The sequence below is a fragment of the Gossypium hirsutum genome, chromosome D06 (assembly GCF_007990345.1).
Source record: "Gossypium hirsutum isolate 1008001.06 chromosome D06, Gossypium_hirsutum_v2.1, whole genome shotgun sequence".
Lineage (NCBI taxonomy): Eukaryota > Viridiplantae > Streptophyta > Magnoliopsida > Malvales > Malvaceae > Gossypium > Gossypium hirsutum.
Window position 1 is genome coordinate 55,348,753 of NC_053442.1, and position 19,482 is coordinate 55,368,234.

A 19,482-nucleotide genomic window follows, 5' to 3' on the forward strand; every position below is an offset into this window, starting at 1 on the left:
ACAACTGAAAACTAGAGAACTCCGAAGAATGATATGGAAGTGCACGAATTTTTGAAATAAGTTGGGTATTACAAATGATTTGATAAAGCCTTTTTATTGACAACTCTACTGATAATGAAATCGTTGTAGAATATATTACTTTTGGTTGATCAGATATATATACCAGTACAATTCTGAACAGTTGAAAGTGAATAGATTTCTAAATTTAATATCGTGTACAGGGAGTTTCATACATAAATTGAGATAACTTCCATAAAGTTCAAAAACGTATCTATTTGATTCATCTGGGCAGTATTAGAAGGTATGATTATGTGAAACAATTGTATTGATGACCAAGTAGGAAAAGAATAGTATCAGAACTTGTAGTTAAATGTCATCCTCATTCTATTGGGTAATCAAAATGGCAGATGGAAATACAGGACTCTGTGACATTAGTCAAAATTAAATTAAAGAATGTTTATAGAGATCGATTTGATACATAAAATAGTGGAAAAATTCAGAATTGAATGATATTGTTGAAATAATACCTTAGACCATCAAGAATATAAGGCTAATATGAAAATAAAGATATTGAATTCTAGATTGATAATATATGTTTCTAGAATACTCTGTGTTTTGGTAGAAAAAAAAGTTCTATTTGATGAGACTTCTAAGAAAGATTGGTACAGTGTCCTAATCTATTTTCAGGTAGAAATTTCGAGGATGAAATTTCCTAAGGGGGAAATTGTTATAACTCGTTTTTCAGTGGTGTTCAGAAATGGTGGTTTTGTGGCCACAATTTCGATTAGTGAGTCTATAAATATTATTTGTTAATTTTTGCGAGTTGATTATAGTGTTTTATTAATTTTTGATTAGGTAAGTTTTGCTAATTGGGTAGTTAGCCAAGTACAAGTGGTTTGACCCTAAAGTCAAGTGGTATTGAAAAATGAGGTATCGGGACCTCGTTTTAATAAATCGAGCCCAAAAATATTATTATTAACTATTTCCAGAATTTTTATATAGGTAAATTAAAATTTGGTCTGAAAATTTTAATAATTGGTTAGTTAATTAAGGTACAAGGACTAAATCGTAAAAATTGTAAAATTTAATCGCTATTGATTTTTATTAGCTAAAATGCTTAATTGGTAAATGAAAAGGGGTTTATATGGAAATTAGGCCTTAGTGGTTTAGTCTGGACTGTTAGTTCCCATTAAATTAGTAAATTTTATGCTTTATTAAAAGGTAAATTAATAAATGGTTTAAATCTGAATGGAAAGTCATTAGGGTTATAAAAAGAAAAAGTGGGAATTGTGATTATATATTTATTTGATGGCTGAGATTCAGCAGAAATTTTGGATTCTAGATAGATTGGGTGAACAACATTGAATTATTATATAGCGATTCGTGATGGTTGAGATATAACATAAGTTGGGGATTCTCGACAGCTTGAGTGAGCAGCATCAGATCAGTATTTAGCGATGGCTGAGATACAACACGTGCTGCGGATTCTTGACAACTTGAGGGAGCAACATCACCTATACTTTATCGAAAGCTGAGATCTAACATGTGGTGCGAATTCTCGACAGCTTGAGCGAGCAACATTAAATAAAGTTTACTTAAATAAATCAACTCTACAACTTGTGGAAGCAAGGTAGCCCCATGTATTTGATGATAAGTTACTATAGTTCTCGGAATAAAAATGTTAATTAAATGGAAATGTAATAATTGGAAGGATTGAATATGAAACTTATTATTATGTTGCAATAATAAGCATGATTTGAATGTGGATTACATTGATATGTTTACATATCTAACAAGGTTGAATGGCATGATATAAAGTAGTATGGTTATACATGTATATGAATTTAAATACCATGATCTTGGAATGTGAAATACTAACTTACTAGTTGTCTTGTGGAACTGTATATAAGTAAGGATGCCAAGGATATGACATGTCGTGCCTTTTGTTATCAATACTTAAATTGTAATAACGATAAGCTATGTTAAGTTAATTTTCATATGAACTTACTGAGCTATGAGTAAAATTAAATTTTTTCATTTTCTTTCCTTGTAGATTTTCAAAAAAAACGTGTTGTTGATTGGATCATCTCCGGCGCTTACACTATCCACCAATTCTTTGGTAGAATTATGCTAAATAGTGGCGTGTAAATAGGTGTAAATGGTTCTATAATTTGAATTTGAAAATTATGTTTTGTGACATTTTTATGTGAATGATGTGTAATGTTAAGCCATAATGTGTAATGGCTTGTTGTGGTGCAAATTGGTATTTATGTTTTTGGCCATTTTGGTGAACTTTGCTTGATGAAATCTTGGCATTTGGATTGATGATCATGTGATGGTAGATAGGTATGAATATTTGGTATGTTTGATGATGAATGGTTTGCTTGTGAATTATTGAATTGAGGTTCCAATTATCGCATATTAGTTGGAACTTAGGGTGGTTTTATAAGTTGTATTTTGGGTATATTTTGATGCATTATGAATAGGTCTAACGAATGGTTAAAGGCTTGTTTATGGAAAAAGAATTGATTGTGTGACTTGATTTAAAAGGCATATTTTGGCACTCATGGTCATGTGTTGCACACGAGCAAGTGACATAGTCATGTGCTATGTATGATCTTGGTGGTTTTGGTTAAACACGGCCACAATCTCTTACACAGGTTGACTATACGGCCCTATAAATGTTGGTATGAGTTTTACATTTTAGTCTACATGGCCTCAGTTAGTTACACGGCCTAGATACATGACCTTGTGACTCCAGATTATACGATCTCAGTTTTTAACATGGGCTAGGCTTATAACAGTGTGGCCCTGTTTAATTATTTTTCCCTAGTTGTTTAAAAGTTTCTAATTTAGTCCATATTTATAATTGGGTCAACTTAAGAGCTTTCATGAGCTCGATTAAAACTCGTATTTGTTTGTAATTCATAATATTCATGAATCATGACTTGTATTTTTTGATTTATTGAAGATTATAGATGTTAAATGTATGTGATTAATCTTGTTAACTATTGTAGTGATCTGCCACGAATTACACTATTACGTAAATCCTTTTTACACATAACTTTAGCTTGTTTAATAGTTAAATCAACCCATATTCATATATATTTAGGTTTCCATACTTAAAGTAGTAATTTATGTTTTCTAGTAGTTTTTATTACATTTTATATATCTACATAAGGTTGCATGGTCTTGTAGGACAAATCAGGAGCTAAAGATGCATATTCGCTCTGAAATTGCTGCCTACGTCACGAACTAAGACACCAAAGTCGCAACATCGAAGATGGAAGAAAAACCAAGCCCTTGAATGAAACTGCTTGCTATGTCGTGACACACCCCCGCTGTGTCGCAACACCCCCTTATGTTATAACACTACAGGTTGGTGTTGCAACACCGCTTCTACGTTACCCGAAAAGTCCCTGCATGTAATAGTTGCGTTTTTAGGGAAATTAGAATTATTTCTCCTAGTCAGACTTTAAGGACTTCAAAGATAGTTTAGGCACTTTAATATTCCGAGTTTCGCCTATATAAAGGCCATTATAATCACTTTAAACTAACAATTTTAGGGAGACAAAAATTATTCTTAGGTTTCTATTCCGTTCTTAGTTTTTACTTAGGACAACGAATGGAACTACATGAATGGTTGGACAAACAGAGCCGTGACAAACCAATGGAGCAATGATAACAGGTGTGAGGACAATCAGTACTCATATGAACCTCTTTATGTCTCATACGTAAAAGACAATGATATGCCCAAACACTCAAATGAGCCTCATTGTGATTTGCATAAGATGCCCTTATGCAAAACTACTGATTCGTCCAACTCCAAAATATTATCAAACATGTCATACAAGATGGAACAGATGAGGAAAATGCTTCAAGAAATATATGAGGCGCTACCTCTAAGGGAAGAGGTCGTGCATGATGTTCCCAACCTTGATCCTTAGGACCCCCATATTATCGTTGACCACCCTGAACTAGAAAATATCAATCAATACGAGTTTGGAATCGGAGATCATTGGAATGAGTTGAATATGGCCGAAGCAGTCTTCGATCCAATTAACGTAGAATCAGACATAGCAGTAAACGTACCCACTAACTTAAAAGTAGAAATAACCACTAACATAGAGCTTAAATCGATCCTAAATGAAAGTGTAAAAGAGCCAATACACTTGCTAGCCATAGTAGAGAAGGTACCAACTAAAGGGATTCATGAGTTCGATATATTCTCATCCAACATAGGCAATAAAGCTCAAGTGAGCCAAATTTCACGTGACATGGAGGGGAGGAAGCTCGAGGCAATAATACCCCTGAAAATAATTTAGGGTTAGCTCAAATTTGGTACCAAGTGGCTCGTAATGTAGATGACGTGTCAGTCAAAAATAAGGCAACATCATTAGAATCAACCAGCTGAGAATAAACGTCGAATCATAGTGTTGAGAACCAGCTGAAAGTTCTTCTATGGTAGTGACATGAATCATCCAAGTGTAGATACCATGGAGTGACAAAAGCATTGTGACTGAGAAAAGAGTAAAAGTTCAAGTGACAAAATAATAAGTTACAAAAATGAGAGAAAACTAAATCACCAAAGCACCAGAACACATTAAGCCGACGATAGTTGCTAGTATTATATTGTATCTTCCTACATGGATAGATAAGGAAATTGAGAGAGGGAGACAAAAGACAGTGAGCTTGGAAGGGACACTTAGGGGAAGAGAGGCAAAAATGTAATGTGCCTAACTATTTCTAGTGTTTGAACCATTTTGAGCCATATCTTTCTTTGAATCCATACCGTCCTAAGCCTCAGGACGTTACAAGCCTAGAAGACCACTTAAGTGTTCTCTGAGTATAATCTTTTGGAATTGCTAACAATTATACTTAATGAATATTTTTTTTATTCACATGATTGTGTCTGCTACATATTTATTTGATTTATGTTAATGGTGATACTGGTAGACATTTGGTCATGAGAATTACTTCTAATTTGTTAGTCATGTAACTTTGTAAACTAATCCTAATTTGCTTTAAAAAATTTTAAAGGAATAGAACTATCAAGGTTAAGTCACATGTGCGATAAGAATTGTTATACCTTTAATATTTGATAATCTTGTTCTTAGAAGTAATAATATCCAAGGGACGTCTTCTTATTGCATGCTAAGTGTCTAGACTTGGTTTGCTTGAGGACAAGCAAAAAGAAGTGTGGGGGAGTTTAGGTGTGAAGTTCTTATTTACATTCATATTCACTAACTCTAGTTTGTTTAAAGAAAGAAATCAAGTCATTTTCATATTAATTTTTTTTCTTTGTCCCAAACATTTGTTTTGGTTCCTTGAGGATAAGCAACAAGTGTGGGGGAGTTTGATCTGCCACGAATTACACTATTATTTACATCCTTTTTACATATAACTTTAGCTTGTTTAATAGTTAAATCAAAGAATCTTAGTACATATTTAATTTTCCATGATTAAAGTAGTAATTTATACTTTTTTGTAGTTTTTATTACATTTTAAGACAAATCGAGAGCTAAAGATGCATATTCGGGCCGAAGTTGCTGCCTATTTCGCGACACCAAGATACTGATGTCGCAAGATCGAAGACAGAAGCAAAAACAAACCTTTGAAACTGCTTGCTATGTCATGACACACCCCTATGTTGCAAAACTGCAGGCTAGTGTTGCAACACCGCTTCTACGCGACCCAAAAACTCCCTACACGTGATAGTTGCATTTTTTAGGGAAACTAAGAGTATTTGTCCTAGCCAAACTCTAAGGACTTCAAGAATAGTTTAGGCACTTTAATATTTCGAGTTTACCCTATATAAAAGCCATTGCAATAAGTTTAAACTTACAATTTTAGAAAGACTGAAATTATTCTTAGGTTTCTAATACGTTCTCAGTTTTTACTTTGGTTATTTTATGCTCTTGTATTCTGAAGATCCTATTCCGAAGTGAGACTTCCGTAAGTGGAGATTGTTCCGGAGCCACGTTTTCATCGATAAATTCATGAGTATTTCTTTTCTCTATTTTACTCTTTACATCTCTTTCTTTAACATTGTTAATTGAATATTTGTGTAAGTATTAGAATCAATTTATGCTTCATACATATTTCACAAGTTTCAACTATTTTAATCTAATTAATTCATTGACAGGTAGAGTTCAATTTGGATTGGTTGATCTTGTTGAGTGTAATTAAACCCAAGGATTGACGACCCTAGAAAGTAATCTAGGTAAGAATGAACCCGAAATCGGTATTGCCTACCATGCATCACGTAGCAGATCAATGGTTAAGGAAGGAAAAACTAAAACCCTAGGAAGTCAAATATGAAGGAATGAACCTGAAACTGGTATTACCTATTCGTGAAACCTTACCGTACCCCGGTTTGAACTCTACCATCAAGAGGTGAGTAGTTCTTCTGACTAGTTAGGTTAGTGGAAGGCTGAGAATGTAACCTCCAAATCTTGGCCCAGTTGTTATGGCCGAATTCGGAAAACTACATTGGCCACTGGAATGGCCTAAAAAAATTTTGTAGTTTTTAAACATATTTTTTTAAACCATTTGCGTAACTAGTGAAATTGAATATCTCAAAATCGATGATTTTGATATTTTATTTTTAAAAGTTTGACCACTATTCAAAACTTTCATAACTCCAATCATATTTCAAAATCATTTGTCTTTTTATTCAAAACTAGAGAACTTGGTTATTCGACTTTATTCGGGAAAACACATTAACTCCAGAAAATAAAATGTCTTTAGAAATCTCATTTGTAAACATTAGAAAATTTGAAATTAAGTCTAATTTTATTAAAAACTCGCTTCTCAGAATTGTAGCGGAAAAATGTAATATTAACAGATTTTTATAAAATTCGCAAAGAAAAATTTTGCTAAAACCATATTTTGTTAAAAATCAATATTTCATATAAATTCAATAAAACATCGATAGACAATTTAAAACCTCAAAATCTAAGTCGTGCTTTTGTCTAAAACTTATTTTCATTGTCGTAGTTGAAAAGAGTGATTTTGTAAAGTTTTGATAAAAACCAAGTTTCATGCATAATCTTATCATTTACTAATTTATGCAATTTTTAAAACTTAATGTCATGCAATCAAGTCATGCAAATCAGAATAAAAATCTCCAAAGTAATGTCCCATGCCATAGTCCAAGTCAAACTTAAAACAGTCCCAAAATACCAAAATAGACTTTAAGTACTTTTATTTAAAAATAACTCTAAGAATCTTCTCCAAATGCCTTTATCGAATCCTAAGCTTGCAAAATATCTAAAAGGATAGAAAACTGAAGAGGGATGAGCTATTTAAGCCCAGTTTGAGAGTTAACTCAGGTACTAAATAGGAACAGTATACAAATCAAAATATTACAGAGGATTTATACAGTTTAATTCCACAGAGACTTAACTTAGGTAACAAATAGTAATTAAAATATACATTTCAGAATATAGCAAAAAATATCCAAGCAGTCCAATTTCACAAAAATCAATATGTATGACGATGTCGATGCAGTTTAGCACCCTTTACCAGGCCCGGTCGCTGCCCCCGAATATCAGGATATCACACCACCATCACACATTATAAACATTACAAATGATCTCGTTATTAAGCAGACATCTTCCAATTTAGATTTTGAATAATTAAAAGTCACACATATTCCAATCATCATTAAAACATGCTCAACATTCATCAAACAAACTTAAAATGAGAATTAAACATGCTTTTATACCACCAAACAAAAATTCAGAATTATTCAAGTAGGTATCGATACTGAATCAAAGGTGTCAATATTTCTCTCAAATGGTATCGATACTGCTTGGAAAATCGATACCAAAATAGCATCATGTTTCTCGTTTAAAATCAAAATCTGAAAAATTATCAGTACCTTTTATAAAGTATCGATTATTTTACCCCGAGTATCAATACTTATGATATGGTATCGATACCAAATTACATTACTGGCTTCCTGCACTTTCAGAAATCATGGAGATATCATTTCTAAAACTCGAATATCGATACCAATGCTCCAAGCCACAAAATTTCAACAGTTAAGGCATATCCATTCAAAATAATAACTAATCAACATGCAACTTTAACTTTATTAAGTAATCACCAAAACGACCACAATAACAGTTCAACCATCAAAAACATGTCCGAGTAAGCAAGCGATATAACAAGAGCAATATCCGTAAATCCTAAGAACAAATAAGATATGAAAGAAATCAAAACATTATGGCAAAGTTCATGCAACAATTCTACCACATTATTCAACGTCCATTGACCATACATACAGTTCATGGCACTTCAACATAGCAAATATTCAAACCAAAACAATACGAATGAAATAATTATAACATCCATTAAAAGTGCTAGAAAACTAAACCCATAAAATATCATGAGAACCACAATAATAATTTATCAAAATCTAACCACATTGCCTTATCCCCATAGTTCTAAAAATAATATTAATACCACCTATGCAAATACTAAAGCCTAACTTGGATCACTTCCTTGGTATCCCCCGCACCAATCACACCGCAAACACTAAATATCTACAATGGTTAGAGAGAGTGGGTGAGCTTAAACAAGCTCGGTGAGTGTCGGAGTAACCACAATGCATACACAATATCAAAGGTTAAACAATAGCATGCTATAACACATTCACAACCATATTCTAACTAGGTCACAATAACATATTCTGGCTTCATTAAATCATAAAACTAGCATATACTCTTACATATAACTACACTCAACTCATATACAAATAATTCATTTTATAATAATTCATCAAGACTAACAATGTATACATGCTTTAATAACTCAAAAGTCTATCTTATATATATATATATTCACATGCATTCACAAGTTAAATGAAAACAACCCAAATCACAATTACATACGCAATTTACTACGAGAACATACTAACATTTTCATGAAACTTAAATCAACTTATTTAGCGTATTATTCACATGTTTATGCATCCATCTCACATCGTATTATCACAATATATATTATCACATTTAAATGATAATTTGGCACTTGAGGCTATGAAACATAAAAGTGGGCTCTGCCATCACACATCGGATACACGGATCTCCAACACACTAATTAACTCATAGAGTTGAACATATCCCAAAAAGTGAAGCATAAAGCTAACACTGTCCAACACACCAAACATTTCTCATTGAATGAAGCTTAGCTCACATTCCCTTATCTCTCCAACCTATCCCAGGGCCTCAATGCCCAAAAACACAATACATATAGTTGAGTACACACAATCTTATGGCATGCCAACTATATCCAACAGTTTCAAGAGATCAAAAGGTCAAAATATCCACAATTACACATGTTTAATTACTGATTCAATGCACATCATCTTTGTTCATATTCATCAATTTACATCACAACTTGTACACAATGCATATTTATTTGCACTTTAAGTGCCACAACTATACTCATTGAGCCACATATCCGTCCACGTATGTGTGCATTAAAATCAGTACATCATATATCATATACAAGTATTCTCACAAATTACCTGTCATAATAATATCACATTCCATAATTCAACACATATATACTTACCAAAATTTTGGTCGCTTTTGCTACGCATTTCTATTCTTAGCATATCATTATCACTATCACTTGGCATGTATATCACGCCCATAGCACAAAACAAGTCACAATAGTCATCACACATATCTCATATCACAATATCGTATCATAACAATCAATCCACAATTATTCACATAATCACATAATTTGCCAAAATAAGGCAAGGGAAATAGAAATATTACACTCAAAACTTAGGATGGGGTTTAGGCTATTCTTAAGCTCCCAATTAACATTTTGAATCATGTCTACAAGTAGTGATTCCAAAACTCACCGATCACATTTTTGCCTAATTGCCAAAAGCTTAAATTAGCTTTTCCTTGCCTTTATCTTTACTCGTTGAAGGTCTTAACGATTCTAAAGCTTCAACAAGGTAAATCACACAATCAACAATTAGCCAAAGACTCACTTCAAACAATCAAAACCCAATCCTAAGCTAAATTCTCTTGTAATCGAAACCTTCGACATAATAAACTTAAAATTCAAATATCTCAATTTATACTTAATTTTTTTGCCTAACAATGATTCTGTTCATCTAATTATTCACCTATAATTGATTCTCATCCTGTAAACTACTCAGAACTACCCAATTCATGGTATCAAAATTTTCGACATGTTTATAGAAATTTCCACAAAAATTCATTAAAACATTGGAAATCTTCAATGAAAGTTTAAAGTAGGCTTAGAAACCTTCTAACCATCTCAAAACCAATTGAAAACACTTTGAAACCATGTTTTTATCCAAAATCTCAAAATCTACCATTAACATCCAATTTTTTTTATTTAAAACATGAGATTTAACGACTTTTATAAAGATGAAGGGGGAAATAGGGTGCAAAGTAAAATTTGGTTTAATCCCTTTTAAAAACTCATAATTTAGGCCATTTTACAAAGTAGTCCTTATTTTAAAATTGAAAGTCTTTTGAACATTATTTCACAATTGTTTTAATTTCCAAAATGCCATAGACAAAAACAATTCTGAATACCATGCTAACGAAATTATTGAGCTCACTAGAGCAAAAATCCCCATTTTACCCTCGAAACTTCTAGGCCCAATTTTGGGGTGTGACATGCAGAGTTTTCAAAAATCAATGCAAAATTTTCAAAAAGTTCCTACCCAACTCTACTACACACCATAAAAGAGTTCCCTAGAACTCGTTCATCCAATAACACACTACAATTGTGGACAAGACACCAGATATTGCAGACAGACTGCCATATACAAATATATGTGGACAAACCACCAGAATCACAGATAAACTGCTAGAAAATGTGGTTAAACCACCAAAATATGCATACCATTAATCTGCCAAAATCTTACTCCTTTCAATATCATCCCAACCACATGCATGTGATATGGCATACAAAAATAATATTTTTAGTGCGCATGCTTAACATGGGAATCAAATTTATATCATAAAATAGTACAGTAGGCAAGTTTTACATGCGAATCACATTTTTAATTAATAGAAACAGTTGCATGATTTATATTTCATGCTAATCAGATAATGCCATTAAATCACATATCATGAGCGTCAGAACGTAAACATAATGTCTCATTTATCAATAATCACATAAGCACAATCACATTGTCACGAATTAATCAGTTCAGAATCTGTTACTTGGGAATCATCCTTTCTAATGGATTTATCATCTTCTTTTTGAATACATAGTGTATTCGCGTATAATTACATTTTAAAGAACTTAATAGAGTATCAATCATTAATATATGTATATTTTTACTTAACAAATATGCACACATATTTTGTATTAAGTTAAACCCACACCTGATCTAAGTAAATCCAACGTAAAAACTCCTTCTAACGCCCACTTCCGGATTTAATTAGATCTATCTTGAATTTAAACACAAAACGAATAATCCATCATTAAAATATCATTAATAAATGTTTGATTAAAGGTTAGAATTTGGCTTCTTGAATCACTTCTGAAATTACTAACATTCCAATACAACATTAGTTGGTCTTTCATCATCAAAAAATTATACGAGATGTTAATTTCAGAAAAGAGCAATATCTAAAATACTACTATATTTGACTTTTAATAAAAAGGATGGAAAGAAGTGATAATCTATACCCAAATCATCCATACTTGCATTATTCCTTAACCAAAACTTTGTTGAATCCACCAATCAATAGGAGAGCAAGGATAAATTGAAGAAACAGTTGATAGAAAATTATCTATTTGGGATAAAATAAAATAAAATTCCAGAAAGGTTTTATCAAAATATAATGATAGAGATTAAGGTGGAAGTGATGAGTCTTTTAGAAGAGAAAAGAAGAATATAAAAAAATGATGGTCATGGTAGTGGTGCGGTGGTGCAGCAGTGGTGAAGTGGTGGTTTTGTGGTGGAGAATGATATCAAGTGGTGGTGAAAAGGAGGAGGCTTAGAGGCTAAACTAAAACAAAAAGCAAGGAAAGGAAGACCAATGAGGAGGAACGGGCAAAGGGGGAGGAAGAGAAAACAAAATGAAAGAAAAATGTGAATGGTGGCTACCTTAGATGGGATGCATGGTTCAAGCTTCATAAATGGGATAAAATGGAAGCTTTGGGGACAATGGCATGAAAAGTGGATCATGGGGAACATATGGAGTGAAAGGGAGTTTATGGGGGAAAGTTAACTAGTTAAAAGAGAAAAGAATCTTCTCTTGCATGGTAACTAGAAGGGGACAGCAATGGAAACTTTGAGAAAGGTTTCATGAGAAAAAAATTTTTAATAAAATTAATTCGGATGAGAGGAATTAAACTTAGGACCTTGAGGAATTTATTTATGCTCTTAACCACTAAGCCAACTCACTTGATTGTTAACACTCATGCAACATTTATTTAAAAACATGGTGTGAAATTTAATTAGGTTTGAAGGAAAATTGCACCAAACAGAAAAAAAATATGTGATTAAAGGGATTCGAATACAGGTCTTCAAGGAAAACTCCACCACTACTAAATCACTAGACTTGATACTTATATATTATCAAATGTGCCAAGGTCATCTTAAGAAATATATGAGCATGACCACTCTCGGTTCACTAAACTAATTTCTACTGGCCTAGTTTTTAGGGTGTGATAGAGAAGCCCTGCTAGGTTAATTTGTAATCAACTATTTAGAACCCTACATTAGTAGTTAATTAGGTAAAACAATTGGATCTAGGCTAAAGGAACTCGCGTAGTCAAAACAAAGAATAGGAAAAACCAATACATTAACTTAGGAGTAGATTTAGATTTTATTCAATTTATTTGATTATCATTATCATCTTCATTCCTAATTAACACTACTGATATGTGACCAAAGTAGATTAGTAATTATTTTCGGTAATTGGCTTAATAACAGTTTTTCTCAAACTGCAATCCCTTGGGTATGATCCTCAGAATACTTACCAAGTGTTTTGTTGTAAACAAGCTATATTACAACCTGACCTGTATACTTGTAGACACCGCCTCAATCCCATATCTTTAGTTGGAGTATCCACACTCTAGACATTAATACATCTGGAGGTGATCATGTAGCATCTTGTAGCTCGGGTTTGGCGATCGGATTGGGTAAGGGGTATTTCATCATTGATTTAAGGTCATAAACAATTCATTAAGAATTTGTCAATTTACGACCGCAACTCTATTTAAACAGTTCATGATTTACGATCACAACTGTCATTTTTAAAGTTCCCTGATTTACGATCACAATTTCAATTCATTTATTTACGATCATAAACAATTCATTAAAAGTTTACCGACTTCTTATTACAACTCCATTTAAACAGTTCACTGATTTATGATCACAACTCTCACTTTTAAAACTCGCTAATTTACGATCACAGCTTGAGTTCATTGATTTACGATCATGACCAATTCATTAAGAATTCATCGATTTACTATCGCAACTCCATTAAGCAGTTCATTGATATAGAATCATAATTGTCATTTTTAAAACTCATTGGTTTACGACCAAGGTTTAAGTTCATTGATTTACGATCATGAGCAATTCATTAAGAGTTCATCAATTTACAATCGAAACTCCATTTAAACAATTCGTTGATTTACAATCACAACAGTCACTTTTAAAGCTTGCTTATTTACTATCACAACTTCAGTTCATTGATTTATGATTGCATCTCCATTTAAACAGTTTGCTAATTTATGATCACAATTTTTACTTTTAAAGCTCGCTGATGTACGATCACAGCTTCAGTTATTTGATTTACAATCATGAACAATTCATTAAGAATTCGCCAATTTATGATCGCAACTTCATTTAAAAAGCTTGTTGATTTACGATCACAAATGTCATTTTTAAAGCTCGTTGATTTACGATCACAGCTTCTGTTCATTGATTTACGATTATGAACAATTCATTAAGAGTTCGTAAATTTACAATCACAACTCTATTCTCACGGTCTGCTGATTTACGAACACGGTTTTCTGGTTACAAAATTTTAAGAATCTCATGGTCTCTAGAACCACTTCCGCAATAGCCTTTTAAGTTTTGTACTAGACTGTTAAACAACAAAACATACTCGGTAAAGTTTCAAGTTAAAACTTATGTAGTATGCCCCTAATTACATGTTGCACGTGTGTAAGTCTGTCTTAAAAGAGTCACTTTATTACTCTTCTTCGACAAGGTGGGGCACAAACTGTTATAGAATAGTTATAGAATATATCATAACCTAACCCGAAATCTGATCTGCTTTGGTGACCCGAAATCCAACCTGAAAAAAGCCCATTTAGATGCATTTCTAAGGACCCTCTTTAAGGGGGTCTGCTCTCTCAAGACTCTCCACTTTTTTTCTCATCTTCTTCACACGAAACTTTTTTTCTTCATACTCTAAGTCTCTAACCACCTATATCAGGAAGAAAATGAACTAACCCACTCAACTACCAACTAAATCTTATATAAAAAATGTGCATAGTTAGACGTTATAAAAATTTATATTTAAAAAATAAATACTTCTGAACAGAATAATATTGATTTTAGAACTGAACAAAATAACTATTATCAAAGATAAAAAAGAAAACAATATCGATAAGAAATAAAAAAAAAAAGAATATCCATGAATTGTTTGCCGACCACCATTCGATGACAGACATAAAAGGAAAAAAAAAAGAATGCTCCAACTTTTTCTTCCAAGTCATGGAAGATCCAAACAAACGAATAATCATTTATTCAAAATAAAGTAGATAAAATTTTAGTATCGATACTTTAAACAATAATATCAAGATCATAATAGTATGCAGAAGTAATAAAATAATAATAATTTAACTTCTAACTATACTTTAATTGCTGTAAAATTCGTACGTTAAGAGAATTTACAATAAAGTACAACCATAGTGGAAGCAGAATTGGTGGAAGGATGATATTTAAGAATTTTACAAAAAAAACCACGTAAAGAATAAATGAGATAGAAATGAGTGATTACCATCAAATTTTCTCTACCCATATATAATCTCCCACTAAAATATAGTAATTACAAAGTCAATTTTTGTTAAAATAAATGTTCAACAATAATAATAAACAACTTTTCTTAAATTAAAGTATTGATTAACACATCCTTAATTGTATCTCCCATTCCCTCTTCTCTTATAAAATAATAATAAAATATTAATAATGAATAAATGTTCATATTAGATTGAGGGTTTGATATATTATGACTGCGATGACATATAAAATGACCGGCAAGTGTAATCCACAAGGTTATAGTGTGTGTGGGGCTTAAATTCAAGGGAGGTAGTTCCACTAATTTCCGTAGAATCTAGGAGGGGTGGCTGGGCATTTATAAATTCCCTCAAATTCAGCCATATTAGACAGAGTAGAGACAACAAGTCAGCCTCTCCCTCCCTTTTTCTTGCTTTGTTTTGTTTTGCTTTGCTTTAGCTTGAGAAGGAGCAAATGGAAGAAAGAAGAGGGAACATCAAAGCAGAGAATGAGATGAACATCAACATGAAGGAAGAACAAAGCACACTTGACTGGAGAGGGAGGCCCTCCAACCCTAACAAACATGGTGACTTCCAAGCTGCTTCATTTGTTCTTGGTTTGTTCACTTCTCTTCTGTTTCTTTTTCCATCGTTTTCTTTTGATCTTTTCCCATTAAGGCATGAGTTTGAGAATATTATTTTAAAAAATAAAACTATATGAAAATGAAACATATGTAAAACATCTGAAGGGACTTAACCTAGTTGCTTCATGCAATCAAAGGTGATAGTTATGTATTTATAATTCATTATGGAGTGTGGTGTATGAATGAACTCAGGGCTTCAGGCATTTGAGATAATGGCAATAGCAGCAGTAGGGAACAACCTGATTACATATGTTATAAATGAGATGCATTTCTCCCTCTCCAACTCGGCAAACATAGTGACAAACTTTGTGGGAACAATCTTCCTTTTGGCCCTTCTTGGTGGTTACCTCTCTGACTCTTTTCTTGGGAGTTTCTGGACCATGCTAATCTTTGGCTTTGTGGAGCTTTCTGTAAGCTTGCTTCTTCTTCTATCTTTTATACTATATACATTCACTCACCCTTTTTATTGTTTTTATCTTCTTTTTCAACTCCCCTTTTTGTCTCTCTCTTCAAAAATAGTGGCTTAGCTTTCTCATCTGCAGTAGAAGTTTGGTCAGCGCTGTACCCTTTTTACAAGAGGAAAGGCCAATTTGAATCCGATTGAGTGAATCTCAATATCCATAATCATTCTTTTCTATCTTCAAGCTACAGCCTCTTTTCATAAAACCTACTTATTGCTATCTTTTATGTATGTATATAAATAATTTTGTAGGGATTGATATTGCTGTCAGTCCAAGCTCATGTTCCCCAATTAAAGCCACCAAAGTGCAACATGGTAACTGATGGAGAGAAATGTGAAGAAGCAAAGGGGGTGAAGTGCTTGATTTTTTTTGTTGCACTATACTTGGTGGCATTAGGAAGTGGATGTGTTAAACCCAACATGATTGCTCATGGGGCTGATCAGTTCAACATTCAAACCAAAAAGTTCTCAACCTACTTTAATGCTGCCTATTTTGCCTTCTCCGTTGGTGAACTCTTTGCCCTTACCCTTCTTATATGGATCCAAACTCATGCCGGTATGTAAGTCGGATTCGGACTCTCAGCTGCTGCAATGGCCATGGGACTAATTACCTTGGTTTCTGGGACACTGTATTACAGAAACAAGCCTCCTCAAGGAAGCATTTTCATCCCCGTTGCTCAAGTAATCAAATCTCATCTCTCATTCTCATTTTGCCATTTTACAATTTTTTTTAAATTAAGGTTTAATTTTCTTTTACATGTATCTCTTCAGGTTTTGGTGGCAGCCATATTAAAGAGAAAGCAAATTTGTCCATCTAATCCTAATTCCAATTGCAGTTTGCTTCAGACGCAAAGGTTTAGGTAATTTAAATCCTACGTAACTGTTTTCTTTGCCTCTTAATTGATGCATTCATTGCACGTTGTGTTCTGAATATAAAGTAGATTATTCTTATTATTATTTTATTATTGTGGTCTATGACTTTTGGTGGATTTATATTCTATGTGTTGTCAATGTAGAAATGTGATGCCACTTGTTAAAAGGATGAACTATTTTTATTTATTTTTTCAAAAGTTGTTAGTAAGTGCCAGTGCACGGTTCACACAATGTTTCCAAAAACAATAAAATAAAAAAATTTATTTAATTGTTAAAGAATTGGGTAAATTTTTTAATTATAATGGGTACATAATGAAAAAATAAAATTAATTTTCAAAGATACTTACCTTAAATATTTTTTTTTATTTTTTATTTTTTTTAGCTTGGATTATCTATCAATTTTTTAACTAAGCGAATATAATTTAACTCGACAAATTAATATAATATACATGCGTATATGGATTGTGAAAGTGTACATCATAATTTAAAGTTTATACTAAAATTATTTTATGAAACTGCACTGTCCACATTTCAATATATATAATTGTACTGTTCACATAAATTTTATCTTTTTCTTTTTAAAATAACATAAATTTAAAATTTGTATAATAATTATTTAATACATTGATACTAAAAAATTTTAATTTCACAGGTGGTGTTAAAATTTTATTATCTGTCCTTAATTTATATTTAAAATTTTAAAAATAATAAATAAAACATGTAATAAAATTTCAATCTCACTTATTAAATAAAAATTTTCACTGCATGTATCAAATAATTATCTTTAATAATTTATATAATTATTCAAAAATTAGAGTAAGAGGTGTATATACATATATGATTGTGAGAAAGATACGGTAAAATAAGTTATTTTCTTATACACATTATTTGACTGAATTAAGGTTGCAAATCAAATAATTTAATTAGAAAAATTAAAAATAACTTCATTAATTATTGAACCCAAACATTAAAAAAATTAATTCATAAATAATTTATGACCCGCCTACAATACAAATGTTAAATGATTATTTTATAATATGATTTTAGTATTAAGTTTTCCTTGTACATATTTACAGGTTTGTTGGATGTTAATATTGAATTGTGTTTAGGTTCCTGGACAAAGCATGCATAAAAAATGAAGATGGAAATAACAGGAGGAAGGAAAGTCCATGGAGATTGTGCAGTGTAAGCCAAGTGGAGAAAGTGAAGATATTGATAGCAGTAATTCCTATATTTGGTTGCACCATTGTTTTCAACACCATTTTGGCTCAGCTCCAAACATTCTCAGTGCAACAAGGAAGTGCCATGGACACTCAACTCACCAACTCTTTCCATATCCCTCCAGCTTCCCTTCAGTCCATCCGTTACATCATGCTCATCTTCATCCTCCCTTTATACCACAAATTCTTCGTCCCCTTCGCCACCAACATCACTGGTCACGAATCCGGAATTTCTCCTCTTCAAAGAATAGGATCGGGTCTTTTCCTTGCAACGTTTTCCATGATTTCAGCAGCTCTATTGGAGAAGAAGAGAAGGGAGTCGGCCTTACATTCGGGCAAAACAATATCCATATTTTGGATCACCCCACAGTTCCTAATCTTTGGATTATCAGAAATGCTTACTGCGGTTGGCCTCATTGAGTTCTTCTACAAGCAGTCCTTGAATGGGATGCAAGCAACTTTTACTGCCATAACCTATTGCTCTTACTCATTTGGCTTCTACCTCAGTTCAGTGCTTGTTTCCCTGGTAAATAAGATCACTTCAGCTTCTTCCAATGCCGGTGGTTGGCTTAGCTACAATGATCTCAACAAAAACAGGCTTGATCTTTTCTACTGGTTGTTAGCAGTCCTCAGCTTTCTCAACTTCCTAAACTATCTATTCTGGGCTAGATGGCATTCTCACCATTCTTCTCCACCACCACAACCCACCGCACTGTCAAAAGATGATGGATATGAGAACATACCATAAATTAATGTTGCATGGAACGTCGATTTTCTACATATAATATGAGTATTTCAAGCCAATATTATCTACTATATAACTTGAATGATAGATAAAGATTTAGGATGCCATTCGGAAAGCTCTTTTAAAACGTATACAGGTTGTATAAACAAGTAAAGAAGACACTATAATTAAAGTGCATCATTCTTGAATGTTTGTTTTAATGGTCTCGACAGATAATTATTATGATTATACGGTATTTGAATTGATGTCTCTTATTTCATAGGTTCCTTAGGAACCTTGTTTGGATTACCTGCAAAAAGATGTTTCTTATTTCATAGGTAAATTATATATAGCTTGGTGGATGTTATATATATTTATTTTAGATGCAAAATTAGGAATAAAAAGGGGATGGGCACTTAATTTTTTGTATAAGTTTTTAATAAATATTGAGTATAATGATAAAACATAAAGGGAATTTAAATTAAAATCCTAGAAATAACATTATTGAAAGAAAGGAATAACCATAAT

At 32.4% G+C, this 19,482-nt stretch overlaps 1 pseudogene; it reads left to right on the forward strand.

The window, feature by feature from the left end:
- The first annotated feature begins 15,441 nt into the window (after window positions 1–15,441).
- LOC107900607 (protein NRT1/ PTR FAMILY 4.3-like) lies at window positions 15,442–19,199 on the forward strand (annotated as a pseudogene).
- Window positions 19,200–19,482: the final 283 nt, after the last annotated feature.